Raw genomic sequence first — 24,597 nt, forward strand, 5'->3', positions numbered from 1 at the left:
GGGGTCACCAGTGTTGAGATACCGCGGCAAACGTGGGAGTCGAGACCAGAGCTAGTAAAACACAACTGCTTTTATTCTACCTCATGGCAAAGAGAACTGGAAAAGCCCGCGCATCCACTTAAATACTCCCCAGACAGGAAGTGCTCCCAGCAGCCTGTCCCTGCGGGAAACAAGTTGCTGGAGGAAAGGGCCCCTGGTTGGGGCGTCTGCTTAAACTGTCCGTGCCGCCATGAGCGGATTATGTCCAGTGGTGGCGTGTCGCCACAACCTCGCATTTATCCACGTTATAATGCATCTGCCATGCATCTGCCCAATCACCCAACCTGTCCAAATCATACTGGAGTTTTTCAGCATCCTCCTCACAGCACACACACACACCCAGCTTTGTGTCGTCTGCAAACTTGGAGATATTACATCTAGTTCCCTCGTCTAGATCATTAATATATATTGTGAATAGCTGGTTTGATTCTTGTACTTGTTCCCAGATTCCATTCTTTTTCTTCAGGAATTTCCACACATTTGGGCCTTTCCTGTTCCTTATCCCGCACCTGATACACACACCATATCCTTCTTTTATTTCCCAACTATACACCTTTCCTTGTACTGTACCACAACCCGTTACGTATGGTGTTATATTATCTGTTGTACTATTTCTGATCCAAACTGGAACATCCTCCCCCCACCCCCCGTACGTCTCGGATGATCCGTTATAGATCTTTGATTGTTTATGTCCACCAACAATTCGAGGTTCCGTTCCATAGATGGGGAGTGGGGCGCATTCGCCTCCTTCGTCCGGTGTACAGATGTTAATGGTAATGTCAAAATTTTTTGTTACCTCCGGATAGCTCACTGCACATCCAATTATCAGTATCAGCATACAGAGCAACATCTTTAACCTGTGGGTAAACCAAAATGTAACATCTTAATTCTTAACAGTTTTCATCTGAATGATATGGAACCATTTCAGTTTTGGTTCTCCCTTTGGACCATATGGGACATTGAGTAGATACACAGCTGGATTTAATTTACTACGGTATGAGGGCCCGTCCATTCGACGGCATGAGGGCCCGTCCATTCGACGGCATGAGGGCCCGTCCAGTCTACGGTATGAGGGCCCGTCCATTTTATCTCGAATGAGTGCTTTTTTTGGAGAGAAATGTTGTAACATTACTCGGTCTCCAACCTCGTACTCAAATGGTTTTACCCTCTTATCATAATATCACTTGATTTGTTCACGCGATTTGCCTATGTTAATGGCCACCAGCTTGTTCACCTCGTCCATATGATCTATCAAGGTTTGTAACCATTTTTGTCTACATGGTTGTAGTTTTAATGGTGTGTTATTTCCCAATGTTACATGTCCTGGTATCTGCATTTGTCTCCCAGTTATAGCCTCATATGGACTTACCCTCGTAGTCCCGTGTGGGGTAGAGCATATTGCCATTAGACACAAAGGCAACGTGTCAGTCCACTGAGTGGGGTGTTCTGTAAACAACTTCTGCAACATTGTCCTTAAAGTTCGATTTCCCCTCTCCACAATCCCTGATGATTGTGGATGGTGCACAATGTGCAATTTATGTTTCATCTGTAACATTTCTTGCAGAGTTGTGAAAACTGCCCCCGTAAAGTGTGGACCCTGATCGCTATCCACTTGTAATGGCAATCCCCACCTACAGAACACCTCACTCGGGAGAATTCGAGCTGTGGTGCGTGCTGTTATTTCGCGTGGGAGAAGCCTCTATCCATTTAGTGAACTGATCGATTACCAGAAGTGCGTACTCATAGTTTCTCTTGGATTTTGTTAGTGGACCAATAAAGTCGATCTGTAAGTGTGTCCATGGTCCCTCGGGAGGGGCACTGACCTAAGTAAAGCGTGATTTGAACATTAAGGGGGGGGGGGTTGTCTGTAGGCATGGCAGGCAGCGATTAACATATTGTTCCACATGCTCCATTCCAGGCCACCAGCAAACAGATAATAACTTTTGTAGTGTAGAGGCTGCTGAGTAATGTCCCGCCATCGGGTGAGAATGAAAGAGAGCTAGAATTTCTTCCTTTAACTGAGGAGGAATACAAACTACTAGGTCTCCCTTGTTATTCCTGATCATTAGTAGGGGAGGGTTTTTATCTACACCTTGTTGCATTACAATGGAGTCTGCTCATAGGGTGGGTGCTGGTAGCAGGCATCCCTGTTGATGTCAGGCTATTACCTGTGCATAGGTAATAACCTATGCACGCCTATGCAGTGTGCCAGTGCAGCCTTCAGTCGGCTGAGGAAGAGTGTTTGAAGACCAGGACCTCAAACCCGGCACTAAGCTCATGGTCTACAGAGCAGCAGTGATACCCGCCCTACTGTATGCCTCGGAGGCATGGACCATGTACAGCAGGCACCTCAAAACACTGGAGAGGTACCACCAACACTGCCTCCGCAAGATCCTGCAAATCCATTGGCAGGATAGGCGCACCAACGTCAGTGTTCTTGCTCAGGCCAACATCCCCAGCATCGAAGCTTTGACCACGCTCAATCAGCTCCGATGGACAGGTCACATTGTCCGCATGCCCGATACGAGACTCCCAAAACAAGCGTTCTACTCGGAGCTCCGGCACGGCAAGAGAGCCCCAGGTGGGCAGAGGAAACGCTTCAAGGACACCATCAAAGCCTCCTTGAAAAAGTGCAACATCCCCATCGACACCTGGGAATCCCTGGCCCAAGACTGCACAAAGTGGAGGAGAAGCATCCGGGAAAGCGGCGAACACCGCGAGTCTCTTCGACGGGAGCAAGCGGAAGGAGCGCACGTCAACCCACCCACCCCTTCAACCACCATCTGCCCTACCTGTGACAGAGACTGCAGGTCCCGCATTGGACTCATCAGTCACCTGCAAACTCATTTTTAATGCGGAAGCAAGTCACCCTCGGTTCCGAGGGACTGCCTAAGAAGAGAAGACCTGTGCATAAGGAGCATATGAATCCTGTAGGGCCAAAAGATCAATGGTTTTAGTCTTAGTCACCGCCTCCACTACGGGTGTCTGAGTATCATTCATCACCCACCAAGCTAGTAACTTTCTGTTCTCGGCCGCCTCCTTAGCAAAGCGATCAACCATCTGGTTACCTCGGGAATGGGGGGATGAATCTTTTTGATGGGCTGCTACCTTACCCACATGACAAGGGGCGACTCGTTCCTGGAGCACTTTCCATAGCTTACGGAGGAGACCAGAATGTAATAAAGATTTACCATCTGGTGAGCAAAACTCATTTGTATTATAGAGGGGAAGAGCCATAACTGTTACAAACGTAACTGCTGTCGGACCAGATATTTGTTTCATCCATAGTCGTGCAATGTACGGCTAGAATTACAGCAATCAGTTCTGTTGTGAGGAGTGGACGGGAACTTGAAATCCCTCTGACCAATCGGGAGCATCGATATCAATAAGGGCACATCCAGTTCTCGGATGGCCATCTACATAGTATGATGTCCCGTCAACGTACACATTTCGAGCTCCAGGTATGGCGTCAGCCTTTACTGGATGTGGTTCCATATCTAGCACTGGTAATGGACACTGGTGTGGGCTTCCCTCATAGGCGAGCATAAAGGGTAACAGCGTGGTTCATTTAGGCGTAATGTCCAGGTCACGCTGTAACAATTCGAGTGTCCATTTACTTATTTGCTGAGAGGATACCTTGGTCTCTCTTGGTTTTAACAGCAGATTAAGGGGCGTGTGTGGTGAATGCAAAATGACTTTCTGCAGTCCGGTAATGTAGGTGAAATGATTGACTGCCCAAAATGTGGCGAACAGATGACGCTCAGGCTGAGAATGTACTTTCTACCCCTCGTAGGATACGTGAGGCATACGCGATAGGGCGCAGTGTCTCGCTGATTGCCTGTTTCTGACTCAAAACGGCAGTTAGGCTGGTAGGGGTGGAGCCTACTTTAAGGTGATAGGGCTGACCGGGGAGATGAGAGCAGTGGCCTGTATGGTGGCTTGTTTCAAAGCACTAACCACAGCAGTATGGTGGTCTTCCCATACGGGTTGTATCTCTTCCGTATCTCCCTTTAAAAGATCATACAAAGGTTTAGCCAAGTCTGCAAAGTTCGGAATAAAATTTCGCTAGTATCCGACCAAACCTAAAGAGGATCGCAGTGCAGTCTTTGAAACTGGTAATGGGAGTCGCGGAATAGTCTCTCTTGTGGTCCGGACTAAGGTCAGTCGCTGAAATTTTTATTCGAGAAAGGTAACCTCATCTTTTGCCAGCTGAACCTTTTTTGGATTTATTGTCAGCCCTGCCTTTTGTACTGGTCCTATCAGCTCATCTAGGAGTTCCAGGTGTTCTTCCAGTAGCCAAAAGTAGATCGTCAACATAGTGTAGAAGGGCTGAAGGTTTAGAACAGTCTTTAACTGCTCGAGCTATATACTGATTGTTGAGTCTGTGTGTCCCAGTTATGTTTAGGATCAATCACTGGACACAGACAACAAGAATAACTTTTAACAGGTCTTTACTATTCGGAGGTCAGGGCTGAACTGCCCAGCAAATCCCTACACAACACTTATATACCGGTGTGGTCACCACCGGTATTACAGTATTACAGTATACAGCAGCCAAGAGAAAGTAGTACATCTCTTAAGGTAGTTCTCTTAAGGTGGAACAGGTTACATACACCACAATCCTCCCTTTTTAGCTTAACAGTTATATCCCCATTTAACATAACATAATAACATATATATATATATATACAACTTCATGCAAAACAGTTCAAAGATTCAGTCTCTGAGGAGGCCTCCTGATTCGAGTTGGATAACGCCTTTCAGGGGTCTCTGATTCTCGTTGCTGGGGTGACTCATCTAGTTGGTCTCTTATGGATTGGACATCATCATCAGGTACATTCACTTCTGAGGTAGATGCTTCAGGTTCACTAACTTCTTCCACGGTTGTCTCTGCCGTAACCATGGGTTCGACCCTTGTTCTCGATTGTACCAGTTGGTCAGCATGACGCCGTATTACATTTTCACCAATATCTACCGTGTACATCAGGGGTCCTTGTCTGGCCCGAATTGTTCCAGATTGCCATTTCTCGTTTTTATAGTCCCGGGCTAACACTGGTTGTCCTATTTCGAAGCTCCGAGTGGTCTTGTTATTTATATGCTGGAACTGTTTGTTTTCAACTTCCCTCCGCACATTTGGTTTTAACAAGTCCAACCTGGACCGCAACCTCCTGTTATAGAACATCATGGCAGGACTTTGGTTTGTCACTGCATGAGTGGCGTTTCGATATGCCAGTAGGAATTTGTCCACCTTGTGTTGTAGTGGAATCTGATTTTCGCTCATGGCCTTTATTGCTTTTTTAAACGTTTGTACAAATCTCTCGGCCAACCCGTTTGTAGCCGGATGATATGGGGCAGAGGTATAATGTTTCACCCCATTCTTCTTCATGAATTTCTGGAATTCTTCTGACACGAACTGCGGTCCGTTGTCTGAACATATTTGTTCTGGCAATCCATTTCTTGCAAATATCGTTCTTAGCACCGCGATCGTCTTTTCCGAGGTAGTGGTAGTCATCTTAATCACTTCTGGCCATTTAGAATGTGCGTCCACCGCAATTAAAAACATGGAGTCCATGAATGGACCAGCAAAGTCAATATGTACACGTTGCCATGGGGTTGAAGGCCATTCCCATGGATGCAGCGGTGCAATCGGAAGTGCATTTTGCACCTTTTGGCACCCTGAGCAGCTTTTCGTCAGATCCTCTATCTGTTGGTCGATACCCGGCCACCACACATAAGCCCTAGCAAGGCTTTTCATCTTGACTCCCCCCAGATGACCTTCATGCAGTTCCTTTAGAACTCTCTCTCTTAACTTAGGAGGAATAATCACCCTTGTTCCATACATCAATGTTCCTTGACAGACGGACAGCTGTTCTCATCTTGCTGAGAATGCCGGTAACAGTGGATCACCATGTGCTGGCCATCCCTTCACTGTCACTTCGTAGACCCGGGACAGTGTCGGGTCGTTCCTGGTTTCTCTTTCAATACTTGCATTGGTGACTGGTAAACATTCGATGATGGTCGAGTGAAATAACTCAACAGGGTCAACCGTCGGTGCCTCCTCCTCCTCTGTAGGTAGTGGCAGGCGCGACAGCCCATCAGCATTACCATGCTGCTTTGTACCTTTGAATTCAATCTGATATTGATGTGCCCCTAGGAAAAGGGACCATCTCTGGAGTCTCTGTGCTGTCATCACCGAAACACCCTTCTTAGGGTTAAAAATGGATACCAACGGCTGGTGGTCTGTCAGAAGCGTGAACTTTTGGCCCTGCAGGTAATGATTAAACTTCTTTACTCCCCACCCAAGGCTGAGAGCCTCCCTATCTATCTGAGCATAGTTGCGCTCAGCGGAGGTCAATGATCTGGATGCGAACGCAACTGGCCTCTCCTGGCCATTTGGCAACTTGTGTGAGAGTACTGCCCCAGTACCATATGGAGAAGCATCACAAGCCAAACGAATAGGCAGCGTTGGGTTGAAGTGAGCCAACACTTCCTCTGAGGTGATCAATGCCTTGCTTTTGCGAAAGGCCCTCTTTACAGTCCTCGCTCCACTTCCATGGTACTCCCTTCTGCAAAAGAGCGTTCAGCGGGTGCAGCACCGTGGATAAATTTGGCAGAAACTTATGGTAATAGTTAATCAACCCTAGGAACGACCTCAACTGGGATACATTATCTGGAGCGGGAGCCTTCACAACAGCTTTGATCTTGTCAGGAGACTTATGAAGCCCCTCCTGGTCAATGACATGACCACAGTACGAGATCCTCTTCTGAAAGAACTCTCATTTCTGGCGATTAACTCGAAGTCCATATTCTTTCAATCTGGTGAGCACCAGTTCTAAATTTGCAAGGTGTTCCTCGTCATCATCTCCTGTAATCAGAATATCGTCCAGGTAACATTGTGTGCCTGGAATTCCCTGTAATACCTGCTCCATGGCCCTCTGCCAAATTGCTGGCGCCGATGCCACTCCAAAAACCAGTCTATTATACCGGTACAAGCCTCTATGCGTGTTGATCGTGAGATACTGGCGTGACTCTTCCTCAACTTCCATCTGTAAGTACGCCTGCGCCAGGTCTATCTTGGTGAAGTGTTTCCCGCCAGACAACGAAGCGAAGATATCCTCAATCCGCGGAAGCGGATACTGCACCGTGTGAAGCACCGGATTAACAGTGATCTTGAAATCTCCACAGATGCGAACCTTCCCCGGTTCCCCCGGCTTGTTGCTCGATGAACGCTTCATGACGGGAACAATGGGCGTGGCCCACTCACTCCAGTCTACCTTAGACAGTACTCCTGAACATTCTAGCCCTTCCAGCTCAGCTTCCACAGCAGGTCGTATCGCATAAGGTACCGGTCTGGCTTTGAAAAATTTCAGGTTTGCATGTTCTTCAACCTTGATGTTTGCCGTAATTCCTTTGTGTTCCCAGTCCCTGTTGAAACACCTCTTTAGCATCGTCCAATATTCTGGACAATTGTTTAGGTTTGACATCTTTTTTATCGGAATCTACCGTTAGTGCTTTTAAGGAATGCCAGTCCATATTTATTTTCCTAATCCACTCCCGTCCCAGTAGTGGTGGACCTCCCTCAGGTAGCACATATAAGTCCATTCCTCGGCTTTCTTTGCCCTTGTGGACCACCTTTACCTCTATCTTCCCGATGGGGTATACTCTTTGCCCCGTGTATGTTTTCAATACAATCTCCGTATCCCGTAGGGGAATATGTGGGAATAACCTTTTGTAATCTTGCTTATTCATGACCGTCCATGCCGATCCAGTGTCCAATTCCATCTTCACTTGGACTCCTGCTATCTGAAGTGTGACCCAGATTGTTTGGAGGTCTGCTTCATTACCAACATTGTGTACTCTTAGACTACCCAGTTCATTACTGCTGGAGTCTGAATCTGACTTCTGTTCGTTCGAACTGTTCTCTGTCACCTTGTGTACCTTTCTGTACTTTTCCTGCGGTGACTTTTTGTTGCTGGTCTTCTTTCCTGACCGGTATACTTTAGCTATGTGACCAAGCCTGCCACATTTTCTGCATTCCTGATTTTTGAACCAGCACTGGTTCTGATCGTGCGTTGTCTTTCCACAACGATAACATTTTACTGTACCCAAGACCATTTGATTGGTGCTGAGTTCCGGTGACCGTAGCTGCATTTCCGCCGTGCCTCTCGCTGCGGCTTCTTGCGATGCTGCAATAGTGACAGCTTTATCAAGCGTAAGATCATTCTCCTCAAGCAGTCGCTTTTGTGTTCCTTCTTTTAACAATCCACACACAAATTTATCTCTCAGCGCATCTGCTAGTCCTGTTCCAAACTGACAGTACTTCGATAGCTTACGCAGTTCAATTAAAAATTCAGCGTTGCTTTTGTCTTTCAGCTGCGTTCTTCTGTAAAATTTAAATCGTTCCGCTATCATCAGCGGCGTGGGGTTTAAATGATTTTTCAGGACAGTAACAATATTCGCGAAAGTCTGATCCGCCGGTTTATTTGGTGATAGAAGGTGCTTCAATAGCCCGTATGTCTTCGCACCCATTGAGCTTAATAAGGTTAGTGCTTTCTCATCATCTGGTACCTTATTTGCTTTACAATAAACTTCCATGCGTTCTACATACGTGGTCCAATCTTCGATATCACTATCAAAGGTATTAATGCTCCCATGTTTAGGCATCCTTGCAAATTTTTAATTTTTTTCTCTCAAAATGGCGGCTTCCCGCGCTTGGCGGTCTTTCCCGCGCTCGTCGTCTTCCCCCCCTGCGACTACAATGGCGGATTCCCGCGTGTGGTAAACCACTTTTATCGTTCACTATCGTTACACTATGGTTATCACTGTTTATATCGTTACACTATGGTTATCACTGTTTACACTGTTGTATCACTACACAAGGTCACCTCTTGCCACGCTGTTATACCTGGGCTGACCACAGCTGACTCCGCCCATGGCTCCGCCTGCTTGCCCAGGTATAAAGGTGGTCGACTGGCTGGTATTCCTCCTTGTTGGATCCGATCACCCACGAGGGTGGGCTCTGTTATTTAGCCAATAAAAACCTATAGTTACTAACTTAACTCGTCGCTTTTCATGAACTGAATTGATAGGTATATCAATTTTATTGGCTAAATTTTGAAATGTCTACAACGGAGCAGCCAAACGACCAGTCAGACGTACAGCCCCAGCCAAACGGCCATCTACAACAGCCCCAGCAGCCGGCCTGGCTACGAGCCCTCCGGCCGCCGTACCTGGATCTAAACCCACAGGCTGCGAATTCAGCCCTCGACTTCAAACACTGGCTGAGCTGCTTCGAAGCCTATCTGGGAGAATCCGGCGTGCCTCCGGCATTAAAACTAAGAGTTCCGACCGCTCAGGTGAGCCCTAAAGTATTTGCACTCATCCGGGACATTGCCACATACGAGGACGCCCTCAACCTGCTAAAAGAACAGCATCGGAGCCCTGTAAACTCAATGTACGCCAGGCATCTCCTAAGATCCCGCTCGCAACAGCCAGGAGAGTCGGTTGATGATTTCTTACGGGCGCTGCAAATACTCGGCAGGGACTGTGACTTTAAAGCCGTAACAGCTGCAGAACATACAGATGGAAACATCCGAGATGCCTTCGTGAAAGGCCTTCGGTCAGACTACTCACGGCAAAGACTGCTGGAATCAAAGGACCTCGACCTGAAAACAGCTGCTATCCTCGCTCACTCCTTGGAAGTGGCCCATCGGGACCTCGAGGCGTACTCCAGGTACCGTGCTGCGCGACCCTGGGACTCGGGCCCGACCCCGGCCGCAATACCCCTCGCACCGCCGCCTCCGGGACCTACCACAGCGTCGGTGTCCCGGAACCGATCGGGACCGCCACCCCCGGTACCGGCTGCGACATCGGAGCCCCGCGATCGGGCCGCCGGCTGCTTCTTCTGTGGCCAGGCGAAACACCCGAGGGCGCGCTGCCCTGCAAGAAACGCGACCTGCTCCGACTGCCACAAGAAAGGCCACTTCGCGAAGGCCTGCAGGGGGAAAGCCACAGACGCCAGCAGTGCCTCATGCGAGTTGTGGGGGCGGTCATCTTTCATCAAGGCCACAGGTGCCAGTATCCCCTCGTGTGAGTCGTGGGGGCGGCCATCTTTGATCAAGGCCACCGACGCCGGCAGTGCCTCATGTGAGTTGTGGGGGCGGCCATCTTCTCCGCCATTTTATTCAACGTCGTGGGCACCGCCATTTTGTTCACCACACTCGACCGCCACCTTGTCTCCAGACCTGACCACCGCCTCACCCGCAGACTACAGCAGCTCGCTCAGCCATACACTAGCCTCCGTCACACTTGACCAAGCTTGCCCGCATCACCTGTCCAAGTCCATGATGGACATCAAAGTAAACGGCCACGCCACGACCTGCCTGTTCGACAGCGGAAGCACGGAGAGTTTCATCCATCCAGACACGGTGAGCCACTACTCCCTCACTGTCCGGCCAACGCGCAACCGGATCTCGATGGCGTCGAGGTCCCATTCTACAGACATCAGCGGCTACTGTGTTGTGACCCTGTCGGTTAGGGGCACGGAGTATAAAAATTTTAAACTTCTCGTCCTGCCCCAGCTCTGCGCTGCCGTCCTACTAGGGCTGGATTTCCAATCCCACCTTCAAAGTGTCACTTTGGCATACGGTGGACCCCTCCCCCCACTCACAGTCTACAACCAGCAGCTTTTAAACCGCCCACCGCGTACCACCTGCGGCCTATCCACCCTCAAGGTCCCGCCCCCCTCCCTGTTCGCTAACCTCACCCGCGACTGTAAACCCGTCGCTACCAAGAGCAGGCGGTACAACGCCGGGGACAGAGCTTTTATTAGCTCCGAGGTGCAGCGACTCCTGAAGGAGGGCATCATCGAGGGAAGCAACAGCCCCTGGCGTGCCCAGGTCGTAGTCGTTAAGACCGGCGATAAACACCGCCTGGTCATCGACTACAGCCAAACCATAAACCGGTACACCCAGCTGGACGCATAACCCCTTCCCCGCATATCTGATATGGTCAATCAGATTGCACAGTACCGGGTATTCTCTACCATCGACCTTAAGTCGGCCTATCACCAACTCCCTATCCGCCCTGAGGACCGCCAGTATACCGCCTTCGAGGTGAATGGCCGCCTCTACCACTTCCTTAGGGTTCCCTTCGGCGTCACCAACGGGGTTTCGGACTTCCAAAGGGAGATGGACCGGATGGTTGACCAGAACGGGCTGCATGCCACGTTCCCTTATCTAGATAATGTCACCATTTGCGGCCGCGACCGGCAGGACCATGATGTTAATCTGGAGAGATTCCTCCGTACGGCCCAACGGCTGAACCTCACCTACAATAAGGAGAAATGTGTGTTTAACACCTCGCGCCTTGCCATCCTCGGCTGCGTAGTAGAGAACGGAGTCATCGGCCCCGACCCCGAAAGAATGCGCCCCCTCATGGAGCTTCCCCTCCCCCACTGTCCAAAGGCGCTGAAGAGAACCCTGGGGCTCTTCGCCTACTATGCCCAATGGGTGCCCAATTATGCGGACAAAGCCAGACCCCTCATGAAGTCCACCTCCTTCCCCCTGACGGCAGAAGCATGTGCAGCCTTCTCCCTCATAAAGGGAGACATTGCTAAGGCCACAATGCACGCGGTGGATGAGTCTATCCCTTTCCAAGTGGAGAGCGATGCATCCGACTTCGCCCTAGCTGCAACCCTTAACCAGGCGGGGAGACCTGTGGCCTTCTTCTCAAGGACCCTCCAGGGCCCTGAGATCCGACACTCTTCGGTCGAGAAGGAGGCCCAGGCGATCGTGGAGGCAGTACGACGCTGGAGGCATTACCTGGCAGGCAAACGATTTACCCTCCTCACCGACCAGCACTCGGTCGCTTTTATGTTTAATAACAAGCTGAGGGGCAAAATCAAGAACGACAAGATCTTGAGGTGGAGAATCGAGCTCTCCACCTACGATTATGATATCTTGTACCAGCCTGGTAAACTGAACGAACCCCCAGATGCTCTATCACGAAGTACATGCGCCAACACGCAAATTGATAGACTGCAGACCCTCCACAACGACCTCTGCCACCCCGGGGTCACCAGACTTTACCACTTCATTAAGGCCCGCAACCTGCCCTACTCCATCGAGGAGGTCAGGACCATGACCAGGAACTGCCAAACCTGTGCCGAATGCAAACCGCATTTCTTTAGGCCGGACAGAGCAAGCCTGATCAAGGCCACCCGCCCCTTCGAGCGCTTGAGCATCGATTTTAAGGGGCCCCTCCCGTCCTCTGACCGCAATGTGTACTTCCTCAACATTATTGATGAGTACTCCCGTTTCCCCTTTGCCTTCCCCTGCCCAGACATGACCAGTACCACGGTCATCAAATGCCTGAACGACCTCTTCGCCTTGTTCGGGTTCCCGAACTATATACATAGCGACCGGGGCTCATCCTTCATGAGCGAGGAACTTCGCCAGTTCCTACTAGCGAGAGGTATTGCTGCAAGCAGGACCACCAGCGACAACCCCCGAGGGAACGGCCAGGTGGAAAGAGAGAACGCGACTGTCTGGAAGGCCGTTCTCTTAGCCTTAAAGTCTAAGGGCCTCCCAACCTCTCGCTGGCAGGAAGTCCTCCCGGCAGCGCTGCATTCCATCCGGTCACTGCTTTGCACTGCCATTAACGCCACCCCCCATGAACGAATGTTTGTTTTCCCCAGGAAGTCGACTACGGGGACCTCGCTACCAACATGGCTGACTTCTCCGGGGCCCGTCTTGCTGCGAAAGAACATGAGGGCCCATAAAATGGACCCCCTGGTCGAGAGGGTGGACCTCCTGCACGCCAACCCCCAGTACGCCTATGTGGCATACCCAGACGGGCGGGAGGACACAGTCTCCTTACGAGACCTCGCACCCTCGGGCATCCCTGAGACACCACCGCTACCCCCCACCACCCCCCCAAATCCAGTCCAGGTAGACGGCATGCCGGAACCCCATGAGCCTTCGCCGACCACGCAGACACCAGCATTAACATCGGATACTGCACCACCGCCGCCGCTGCTGCGCCGATCAGAAAGGCTTACGAGGCCTCCGGACAGACTGACATACCCAAACTGGTAGTACACTTCACCCCGTCGGACTCAAATTTAAACAAGGGGTGAATGTGGTAAACCACTTTTATCGTTCACTATCGTTACACTATGGTTATCACTGTTTATATCGTTACACTATGGTTATCACTGTTTACACTGTTGTATCACTACACAAGGTCACCTCTTGCCACGCTGTTATACCTGGGCTGACCACAGCTGACTCCGCCCATGGCTCCGCCTGCTTGCCCAGGTATAAAGGTGATCGACTGGCTGGTATTCCTCCTTGTTGGATCCGATCACCCACGAGGGTGGGCTCTGTTATTTAGCCAATAAAAACCTATAGTTACTAACTTAACTCGTCGCTTTTCATGAACTGAATTGATAGGTATATCACCGCGTTTGCCTTTTCCCCCCGCTGGCTGCAATGGCGATTGCCGTGCTGCTGCCGTTCTCGCCTCCCCAGCGGTTCTCAATTCCCCGACGCTGCCTTGCCTCGCAGCCCGGTCCTTTACACCGGCTGCGTTTGATTTCTCCGCAGCTCTCGTGCCTTAAGCTGCCCCAGTTGCTGCGCCTCTCGGCCTCGATTGCAGCGCGGCCCTTTTTACCGGCCGTGGTCGAGTTCTCCGCCCTTATTCCTCCGTTTTCCCTCCCCTACTCCACAGCCAACGCGGCCGACTTTCTGCTCGTGTCGCTGATCGGCTTACCCACCACCATGGTAGAAGGGATGATCACTGCCTGTCGCTGATGGAGGGCTTCGTGGTCAGAATTTTTCTTTTTAACCCGGGTTCTCGATGCCTCCCGTGCGATGGTGCTCAGCAGGATGATGAGGGCGGATGTCATAGAGTCATAGAGTTTTACAGCACAGAAAGAGGCCCTTCGGCCCATCGTGTCTGCACCGCCCATCCATCCCTGTCCAGTCTAATCCCATTTTCCAGCATTTGGTCCATAGCCTTGTATGCAATGGCATTTCAAGTGCTCATCCAAATGCTTCTTGAATGTTGTGAGGGTTCCTGCCTCTACCACCCTTTCAGGCATTGAGTTCCACATTCCAACCACCCTCTGGGTGAAAAAGTTCCTCCTCAAATCCCCTCTAAATCTCCTGCCCCTTACCCTGAATCTATGCCCCCTTGTTATTGACCCCCCCACTAAGGGGAAAAGTTCCTCTTTATCTACCCTATCTATGCCCCTCATCATTTTGTACACCTCAATCAGGTCCCCCCTCAGCCTTCTCTGCTCCAAGGAAAACAACCCCAGCCTGTCCAGCCTCTCTTCATAGCTGAGGCGCTCCATCCCAGGTAACATCCTGGTGAATCTTCTCTGCACCCTCTCCAAAGCAATCACATCCTTCCTATAGTGAGGCGACCAGAACTGCACACAGTACTCCAGCTGTGGCCTCACCAGCGTTTTGTACAGCTCCATCATAACCTCCCTGCTCTTATATTCTATGCCTCGGCTAATGAAGGCAAGTATCCCATATGCCTTTTTAACCACCTTATCTACCTGCTCCGCTGCCTTCAGGGATCTATGTACATGTACACCACGGTCCCTCTGACCCTCTGTACTTCCTAGGGTCCTACCACTCATTGTGTATTCCCTTGCCTTATTTGTCCGTCCAAAATGCATCACCTCGCACTTTTCAGGGTTAAATTCCATTTGCCACTTTTCCGCCCATCTGACCAACCCGTTTATATCGTCCTGTAGCCGGAGGCTTTCCTCCTCGCAATTTACCACCCCACCAATTTTCGTGTCATCTGCGAACTTACTGATCATACCTTTTACATTCTCATCCAAATCATTTATGTAGATCACGAACAACAAGGGACCCAGCACCGATCCCTGAGGTACCCCACTGGACACAGGCTTCCAGTCACAAAAGCAACCTTCAACCATCACCCTCTGCCTCCTGCCACTCAGCCAGTTTAGGATCCAACGCGCCAAGGCACCCTGGATCCCATGGGCTCTTACCTTCTTAACCAGTCTCCTATGCGGGACTTTGTCAAAAGCTTTACTGAAGTCCATGTAAACTACATCCACAGCATTTCCCTCATCCACCCCACTAGTCACCCCCTCGAAAAATTCGATCAGATTTGTCAGACATGGTTTACCCTTGACAAAGCCATGCTGACTATCCCCGATTAATCCTTGCCTCTCCAAGTGGAGATTAATTTTGTCCCTCAGAATTTTTTCCAATAATTTCCCCACCACAGATGTTAGACTCACTGGCCTGTAATTCCCTGGTTTATCCCTGCTACCCTTCTTGAATAATGGTACTACGTTAGCTGTTCTCCAGTCCTCTGGTACATCCCCTGTGGCCAGAGAGGTTCTGAAAATTAGTGTCAGAGCCCCTGCAATCTCCTCCTTTGCCTCCCACAGCAGCCTGGGATACATCTCGTCCGGGCCTGGGGATTTATCCACTTTTTGGCCTGCTAAAACCGCTAGCACCTCCTCCCTCTCGATGCTAATATGTTCAAGTATGTCACAGTCCCCTTGCCCGATTTCTATGTCTGCATCGTCTTTCTCCATAGTGAACACAGATGCAAAAAATTCATTTAAAACCCTGCCTACATCCTCTGGCTCTACACACAGATTGCCACTTTGGTCCCTAATGGGCCCTACCCTTTCCCTGGTTATCCTCTTGCCCTTAATATACTTATAAAACATCTTAGGATTTTCCTTTATTTTGCTCGCCAGTGTTATTTCATGGCCCCTCCTCGCCCTCCTAATTTCTTTTTTAAGTATGCCCCTGCACTTTTTATACTCCTCTAGGGCTTCCTCCGTCTTTAGTCTTTTGTAACTGCCAAAAGCCCCCCTTTTATTTCTAATGCATTTTTGTATATCCCTTGTCATCCAAGGTTCCCTTTGCTTGTTGGTCCCACCCTTGACCTTTACAGGAACATGTTGGCGTTGTACTCTCTCAATTTCCCTTCTGAAAGTCTCCCATTGTTTTGATGTGGATTTTCCTATAAGCAGCTGCTCCCAGTCCACTTTGGCCAGATCCTGCCTTATCATATTAAAATCGGCCTTCCCCCAATTTAGAACCCTTATTTCCGGGCCGTCTTTGTCTTTTTCCATGACCACCTTAAATCTCACCGAATTATGGTCACTGTCGCCAAAATGCTCCCCTACTGACACTTCCACCACTTGCCCGGCTACATTCCCCAGAATTAGGTCCAGTACCGCCCCCTCTCTTGTAGGACTTTCTACATGTTGGCTCAAAAAGCTCTCCTGGATGCACTTTAAGAATTCTGCACCCTCTAAGCCTTTCACACTCTGACTGTCCCAATTTATATTGGGGAAGTTGAAATCCCCCACTATTATTACCCTATTATTTTTGCACTTTTCTGAGATTTGCCTACATATCTGTTCCTCTATCTCCCCCTGACTGTTTGGGGGCCTATAGTACACTCCCAGCAAAGTGCTTGCCCCCTTTTTGTTTTTAAGTTCTACCCATATGGCCTCATTAGAGGAACCCGCTAATATATCATCCCTCCTTACAGCAGTAATTGACTCCTTAATTAATATTGCAACACCCCCTCCCCTTTTACACCCCCCTCTCTCTCGCCTGAAGATTCTATACCCCGGAATATTGAGCTGCCAGTCCTGACCCTCCCTCAACCATGTCTCCGTGATAGCAACAATATCGTACTCCCATGTGTTCAACAACAACTTCAGTTCATCCACCTTATTTGCAAGACTCCTTGCATTAAAATAAATGCCTTCCAGCCCTGCCATATTCTCTTTTTTGCCTTCACATATTTGCTCTGCCTTCCCAGCTGACTTGTTTTTCCCTCTGTATTTGGCCATAAATCACCCCCTACTATAGCTCCAGTCTGTACCCCAACCCCCTGCCAAGTTAGTTTAAACCCTCCCCAGCAGTGCTAGCAAACCTCCCCGCAAGGATATTGGTTCCCCTCTGGTTCAGGTGTAAACCGTCCGACTTGTACAAGTCCCACCTTTCCCAGAAGCAGACCCAGTGATCCAGGAAACTAAAGCCCTCCCCCCTGCACCATCCCTTTAGCCACACATTCATCTGTTCTATCTTCCTATTCCTATACTTACTAGCACGTGGCACCGGGAGTAATCCAGAGATTACAACCTTTGAGGTCCTGCTCCTTAATCCTTCACCTAGCTCCCTAAATTCTTGCTGCAGGACCTCATCCCTCTTTTTACCTATGTCGTTGGTACCAATGTGGACCACGACCACTGGCTGTTCACCCTCCCCCTCCAGAATGCCCTGCAGCCGCTCAGTGACATCCTTGACCCTGGCACCAGGGAGGCAACAAACCATCCTGGATTCACGTCTACGGCCACAGAAACGCCTATCTGTTCCCCTTACTATAGAATCCCCTACCACTATTGCTCTCCCACTCTTTTTCCCCCCTTCCTGGGCAGCAGGAGCACCCCCAGTGCCAGGAAGTCGGCTGCTGCTGCCTTCCCCTGGTGAGTCATCCCCCTCAACAGTATCCAAAGCGGTATACTTGTTTGAAAGGGGGATGTCCGCAGGGGTTCCCTGCACTACCTGCCTGCCTTTGTTGCTCCGCCTGATGGTCACCCCCTGTGCTGCCCTACCCTGAGGCGTGCACAACTCGCTAAACGTGTTATCCACGAGCCTTTCAGCATCGCGCACGCTCCAAAATTCATCCACCCGCAGCTCGAGCGCCACAATGCGGTCTACAAGTAGCTGCAGCTGGATGCATTTCCCGCACACATGGTCGCCAGGGACACTGGCAGCATCCCTGACTTCCCACATAGAGCAGGAGGAGCAGAACACGGGTCTGAACTCTCCTGCCATGACTTACTCCTTTAATTACTTTAAAAAATTTATTCAATACCCCAGTTACAGGTATGCTCTAGGGCGCTTTATTTACCAACTATCCCCATTACACCACAGAAATTTAACACCACAGAATTCAAGCTTGTATTGAAAAAAGAGAAATACTCACCAACCAATCACCTACCTGCTCCCTGGTGACGTCACACACTGATTACTTTTTACCTCTCTCCCCGCTGCTGAGTTGGTCCCGACTGGTCTCGGGCCTCGCCTCTCTCCGGTTTTTATACCGGTCTCACCACGCTGCTCCCGACTGGTCTCGGGCCTCGCTGGTCGCCGGGTTTTCTCCCAAGCTCCTCCCCGCTGGTCCCGACTGGTCTCGGGCCTCGCCTCTCTCCGGTTTTTATACCGGTCTCACCACGCTGCTCCCGACTGGTCTCGGGCCTCGCTGGTCGCCGGGTTTTCTCCCGAGCTCCTCCTCGCTGCTCCCGCTGGTCCCGACTGGTCTCGGGCCTCGCCTCTCTCCGGTTTTTATATCGGTCTCACCACGCTGCTCCCGACTGGTCTCGGGCCTCGCTGGTCGCCGGGTTTTCTCCCGAGCTCCTCCTCGCTGCTCCCGACTGGTCTCGGGCCTCGCCTCTCTCCGGTTTTTATACCGGTCTCACCACGCTGCTCCCGACTGGTCTCGGGCCTCGCTGGTCGCCGGGTTTTCTCCCGAGCTCCTCCTCGCTGCTCCCGACTGGTCTCGGGCCTCGCCTCTCTCCGGTTTTTATACCGGTCTCACCACGCTGCTCCCGACTGGTCTCGGGCCTCGCTGGTCGCCGGGTTTTCTCCCGAGCTCCTCCTCGCTGCTCCCGCTGGTCCCGACTGGTCTCGGGCCTCGCCTCTCTCCGGTTTTTATACCGGTCTCACCATGCTGCTCCCAACTGGTCTCGGGCCTCGCTGGTCGCCGGGTTTTCTCCCGAGCTCCTCCTCGCTGCTCCCGCTGGTCCCGACTGGTCTCGGGCCTCGCCTCTCTCCGGTTTTTATACCGGTCTCACCACGCTGCTCCCGACTGGTCTCTGGCCTCGCTGGTCGCGGGGTTTTCTTCCGAGCTCCTCCTCGCTGCTCCCGCTGGTCCCGACTGGCCTCGGGCCTCGCCTCTCTCCGGTTTTTATACCGGTCTCACCACGCTGCTCCCAACTGGTCTCGGGCCTCGCTGGTCGCCGGGTTTTCTCCCGAGCCTCTTCTCGACGCCCGTTCTGAGGACGAAGCTGCCTTGGATGTAAAACTGCCGCAGGGTAAGATCGGACTCGTCGCCACTGTTGAGTCTGTGTGTTCCAGTTATGTTTAGGATCAATCACTGGACACAGACAACAAGAATAACTTTTAACAGGTCTTTACTATTCGGAGGTCAGGGCTGAACTGCCCAGCAAATCCCTACACAACACTTATATACCGGTGTGGTCACCACCGGTATTACAGTATTACAGTATACAGCAGCCAAGAGAAAGTAGTACATCTCTTAAGGTAGTTCTCTTAAGGTGGAACAGGTTACATACACCACACTGATGAAAGATCGATGGCGATTTATGAAACCCCTGTGGTAGACACGTAAATGTGTAGCCCTGCCCTTCAAACGTGAAAGCAAATTTGTACTGGTCCTCCTGAGCAACTGGAATACTCCAGAAACCATTCGCTATGTCTAAGGTGGAGAAGACCGTGGCCTTGCGGGGTATGGATGTCAGTAGCGAAGGGGCTTGACTAACAGTCGGGCTTTGACGTGGGGAAGCTTTATTTAAGGCACGGTAATCAATAATAAACCTCCAAGATTCATCCGGCTTCCTAACTGGCCATGCAGGGGAATTGGTAGTAAAAGAGCCCTTGCACAGTACTCCCTGTTCGTCCAATGAGGCAATGACTGTTTGCAAATACGGAATACTTTCCCGGGGAATCGGATATTGTTTACATGCGCGGTGGGGTGGCCCATTAATTCGCGTCTCCCTTTCCATCCTCCCGCAGTCGTGTTTAGATTTAGCAAAGGCTGCTGCATGTTTGGTCACTAAGGAGTTAACAGCAGGCAGAGAATGTGTCGGCAGTGTGATCTGCTCAGGCCTCTTTATAGCAAACACCGAGTGAGCATCTGAGATTTGAACTACATCTCCCGGTTTAGACTCAACCCATAAACAATTCTGATTGTGATCTATAATGGCTGTCATTCCCCTTAGGGTATCATTCCCAAGTATCTCCATTCTGTTTGTCATACACATGTACAATGGATCGGTAATTTTTACGGGGAATTCCTCGAGGGAAATATGAAGTTCCTCCCCTGGATATACGGGTGCTTGTGCCCCCGTGACTCCCGTTATGACAAAGCTACTTTTGCCTAACTCCAGTTGGCGTTCCGGGTCTGGGGAATGCAGGATTGTAACAGATGATCCAGCGTCTATTAGCATAGTCTGCTGTCGGCCCCCAGGCAGCAAAGCTGAGACCATTGGTCGACCATGGCCGACTCGTCTGAACCCCACTTCAGACCAGGCCAGTGGGGCTGGATCCCGTCATTGTGGCCCATTGGGTTGTTGCAGTGGTGGGGGCGGGAATAATGAACTCACAGGGGGAGTCGGATTTGAACTCCTAGTTGGGGCCACAGGACCACCCCCCCCCCCCAAACATCTGGGTTCCTGTAAGTGTCTGCGACATACATGACATTCTCTCAAGACGCGAGTCCATGGCGTCCAGCCTGCTATCCACTGGATGAGGTGAACGGGACAGACCATAGAAACATAGAAGATAGGAGCAGGAGTAGGCCATTCGGCCCATCGAGCCCGCTCCGCCATTCAATGAGATCATGGCTGATCATCCAAATTCAGTACCCTGTCCCTGCCTTCTCCCCATATCCCTTGATCCCTTTAGCCTCAAGAAATATATCCAACTCTTTCTTGAATATATTTAATGAACTGGCCTCCACCGCCCTCTGTGGCAGAGAATTCCACAGGTTCACCACTCTCTGGGTGAAGAAATTCCTCCTCATTTCAGTCCTAAATGGCTTACCCCTTATCCTTAGGCTATGACCCCTGGTTCTGGACTCCCCGGCCATCGGGAACATCCTTCCTGCATCTAGTCTGTCCAGTCCTGACAGAATTTCATAGGTTTCGATGAGATCCCCTCTCAACCTTCTAAACTCCAGCGAGTATAAGCCCAATCGACCCAATCTCTCCTCATACGTCATTCTTGCCATCCCAGGTATCAGCCTGGTGAATCTTCGCTGCACTCCTTCCATTGTCATTCCTCCCACCTCCCGAGCCTGTTTGTCGAGGACTTCAGCAATCTTTCGCAAAGTGTCCCATCTTGCCGCAGTTGTAACACATGAACGGTTGTCTACGGGGGTTTGATACTGGAGAAGCCTGCGGCCCCGCAACTACACTTACTGGCATTTCTGTTGTTGATGCCTGGACCTGAGTTTTAACATAGGCCCATGCAGAAGTAGCATCTCTTAAAAGGTCTGTCCATTGCAAGTTGTGGCTGACCGTGTGCCCTAAAGCTGCTCGCAGTGAGGTCTGAATATTCTTTAAATATATTTTCTTAAATGCCGCTTCATCCTTCCCGTTCAATGCATCAGCATTGGGGCGTGTTTGCGTCATTTCATAAACCGTGTACAACCGATCTCCGAAAGCAGCAGGGCTCTCGTGAGGCCCTTGTTGGGTTTGGTTTAATTTCTGGACCAACTCAATAGTATCCAAGCCTAAAGCTGTTTGTATATATGTGATTAAGATATTCAGGGTGTTCCCCACATTAAAGACCAAGAAGTGGAGACTAGTCCGTATGTCCGGAGTCAGGGTAGACAGTGCAACATTCTTCATGTCATTGTCCTCAAAATTAGGATGGTAATTCCGGAATGCCACTATACGTTGCCTTAGCTCTATAGGGCATGTTTGTGGGTTAACTGGTCCGAATTGTTGGACACATGCCTGTAGTTTTGCATAGTTTAGGGGCTGGGACCTTTCATAAGTACTTGCCCACAGCATCCCTGGAGGTGCTGCTGGTTGTGCTCCTGCTTGTGCCTAGTCCCCCTCAACAGCTGGTGGTGCGTTAAGAATCACTTGGTGTGAGGGTGCCAGTCAGTTCCTTTTTGTAACCTCTAGATGGCACCTTCACTTGTCAGTCTCCTGTGTTAATTGTTTCTCGTTCTCTGGTGTTAATTGTTCCTAACCCTGTGTTAGTTTTTAATCAGCCTGTTAGCTGTTTATGGGTGGCACCTGGTTTTCTTGGTATATAAGTTCTGTTGTTGTTTCACTCAGTGCTCAGTCCTCACTAGGGTGAACCAGGGAGTTAGTCTTGACAATGTTCCTTGTCTTGACTAGGTGCTCTGTGTGACTAGCCTTTGCTCTATGACAGCTTGCCTTCACAAGCTGGCTGCCATAGTTCTCTCGAGTTATGTATTTAAGTCTGTGCCATAGTTCTCTCGAGTTATGTATCTAAGTCTGTGTTCTAGTTCTCTCGAGCTATGTACCTAAATCTGTGTTCTAGTTCTCTCGAGCTATGTATCTAAGTCTGTGTTCTTGTCTCTGGATTTAAGATGTATTTAAGTCTTGTTCTGTTGAGCTGCTTGTCTTGGTAAGGTGCTGTTTGGACTAGCGTGTTGCTATGTGGGAGCCGTTGGGATCTTGTCTTGAGTCTTGCATTGATAAGCCGATTACCCTCGGGGTAGCTTGTCTGGAGTTGTGCCTCGGCAAGCCGGTTGCCCCTTGTGGTAGCTTGTCGCAAGCTCAGTATAGACAAGTGGGCTTCCTCATGGAAGCTGTCCTGAGTTCCTATCTTGACTAGCTGTCTTGTAACTTGTCTCTAGTTCTCTTGTCTCTAGTTCTTATGTATATTGCTGTGTCCCTTGTGTTAATCTGGTTATGTGTAAATCTAGTAAAGTTCAAACAAAGTACTGTATATTTGTCTCGTCTGGTTTCTGCACTTGGGTCCAGAACCTACCTCGCCCGGAGAGCACGGCCTCGTATTTATACGGCCCCGTGGCTCCCCAACCTTGACACTTGGGTGCGAGTCAGGACATTAACTGGAGCTCTAATGGGCGCAAGTTCGTCAGCTGAGGTTTTGATATTATTAGCATAGGCTGGTGGTCTTTCAGCCAGGTCGATGGTGGCATATGAGACGGGGGCCTCACGGGAAGGGACTGTCAAGGGAGAATATAGCTTCACACTTAACCCCTCGCATTGTTTATCATAACTGGTGGGGGTGTCCACTCCCGTGACTGCCGCTATTACAGCCCGTGTTTACCCAACTGGTTTTCTAACTGTTGTATAGTATTCTGACATTGCTTGTGGTCGAACTCCCTGTGGGGACGCTGAAGAGCCTCTCTCGGGCCCCTCGTGAATCATTTAATTGACTGATCAGACGGTAATTATCTTTTGTTAAGAAGGCTACTTGGCTTTTAGCCTCCTCCAGATTCTGTATTGCAGCGCCGGCATGAACTGCATTAATACTCTGCTACGATAGCAAAATACTGCAGATGTTGGAAATCCGAAATAACAACAGAAAATGCTGGAAAAACTCAGCAGGTCAGGCAACATCCGTGGAGAGAAATTTGAGTTGACATTTCGGGTCGAACCCTCCTTCAAAACTGGAAAGAAAAGAAAATAGATTGAAGGCAGGGCTGCGACCGGACAAAAGAAGTGAAAGAAACAGAAGAAGTAAAAGAGCTAGACGAGATGGTAATAGGCTGAGATTAGGTGTAAAGTGTACTGGCAGGGCAAGAGATAGCTGCCAGGTGTGAGAGAGAAACAAAAGGAAAGGGGGGGGGGAGAAAAGGAGTGCAAAAATTACAAGAAAAAATGTGTAATAGGGGCCGAGGTTATGATCTGAAATTGTTGAACTCGATATTGAGTCCGGAAGGCTGCAGAGTGCCTAATCGGAAGATGAGGTGCTGTTCCTCGAGTTTACGTTGAGCTTCCGTGGAACAATACAAGAGGCCAAGGACGGTGAGGTCCGAGTGGGAATGGAGCGGTGAATTAAAATGACAGGCGACCGGAAGCTCGGGGTCACCCTTACGGACTGAACGGAGGTGTCCTGCCCTGCCAGTACACTTTACACCTAATCTCAGATTATTACCATCTCGTCTAGCTCTTTTACTTCTTCTGTTTCTTTCACTTCTTTTGTCCAATCGCAGCCCTGCCTTCAATCTATTTTCTTTTCTTTCCAGTTTTGAAGAAGGGTTCGACCCGAAACGTCAACTCTAATTTCTCTCCACGGATGTTGCCTGACCTGCTGAGTTTTTCCAGCATTTTCTGTTGTTAATACTCTGCTGTTGTATTATCGCTGTTGCAGCACCGATTTGTCCTTGAAGGACTTCTTGTTTATTGTTTAACGCTACAGCTTTTTCCCATTTTAATTTCTCACCCTGTAATGTTAGATTCTCTTGTATAAGCCGTAGTTTGTCGTTTTCTAATTTATCCTGATCATCTTCCATCTCTAGGAAGGTTTCTTTCTCTTGTTCTACACAATAAACTGTGGCATAGGCCATTAGCTGCGCTGCCCTATCCGGCTTCCATTTCTTTTCCTTAACTTGTCTTTCAATGAACGCCACAACGTCCTCGAGAAGTACCTTCGCATCCTTTGTTAGACATTCTACTAACGTCTGTAACGGTGCCTCATTGCACTTCTTCATTAACTTTGCTTTATAGTCTACAAGAAAATTCTCACTCGACATTCTGCTGTATGTTAAAGAGACACTATC

The sequence above is a fragment of the Somniosus microcephalus genome, chromosome 4, assembly GCF_052327205.1.
Source record: "Somniosus microcephalus isolate GS21.2 chromosome 4, FLI_Smic_1.0, whole genome shotgun sequence".
NCBI lineage: Eukaryota > Metazoa > Chordata > Chondrichthyes > Squaliformes > Somniosidae > Somniosus > Somniosus microcephalus.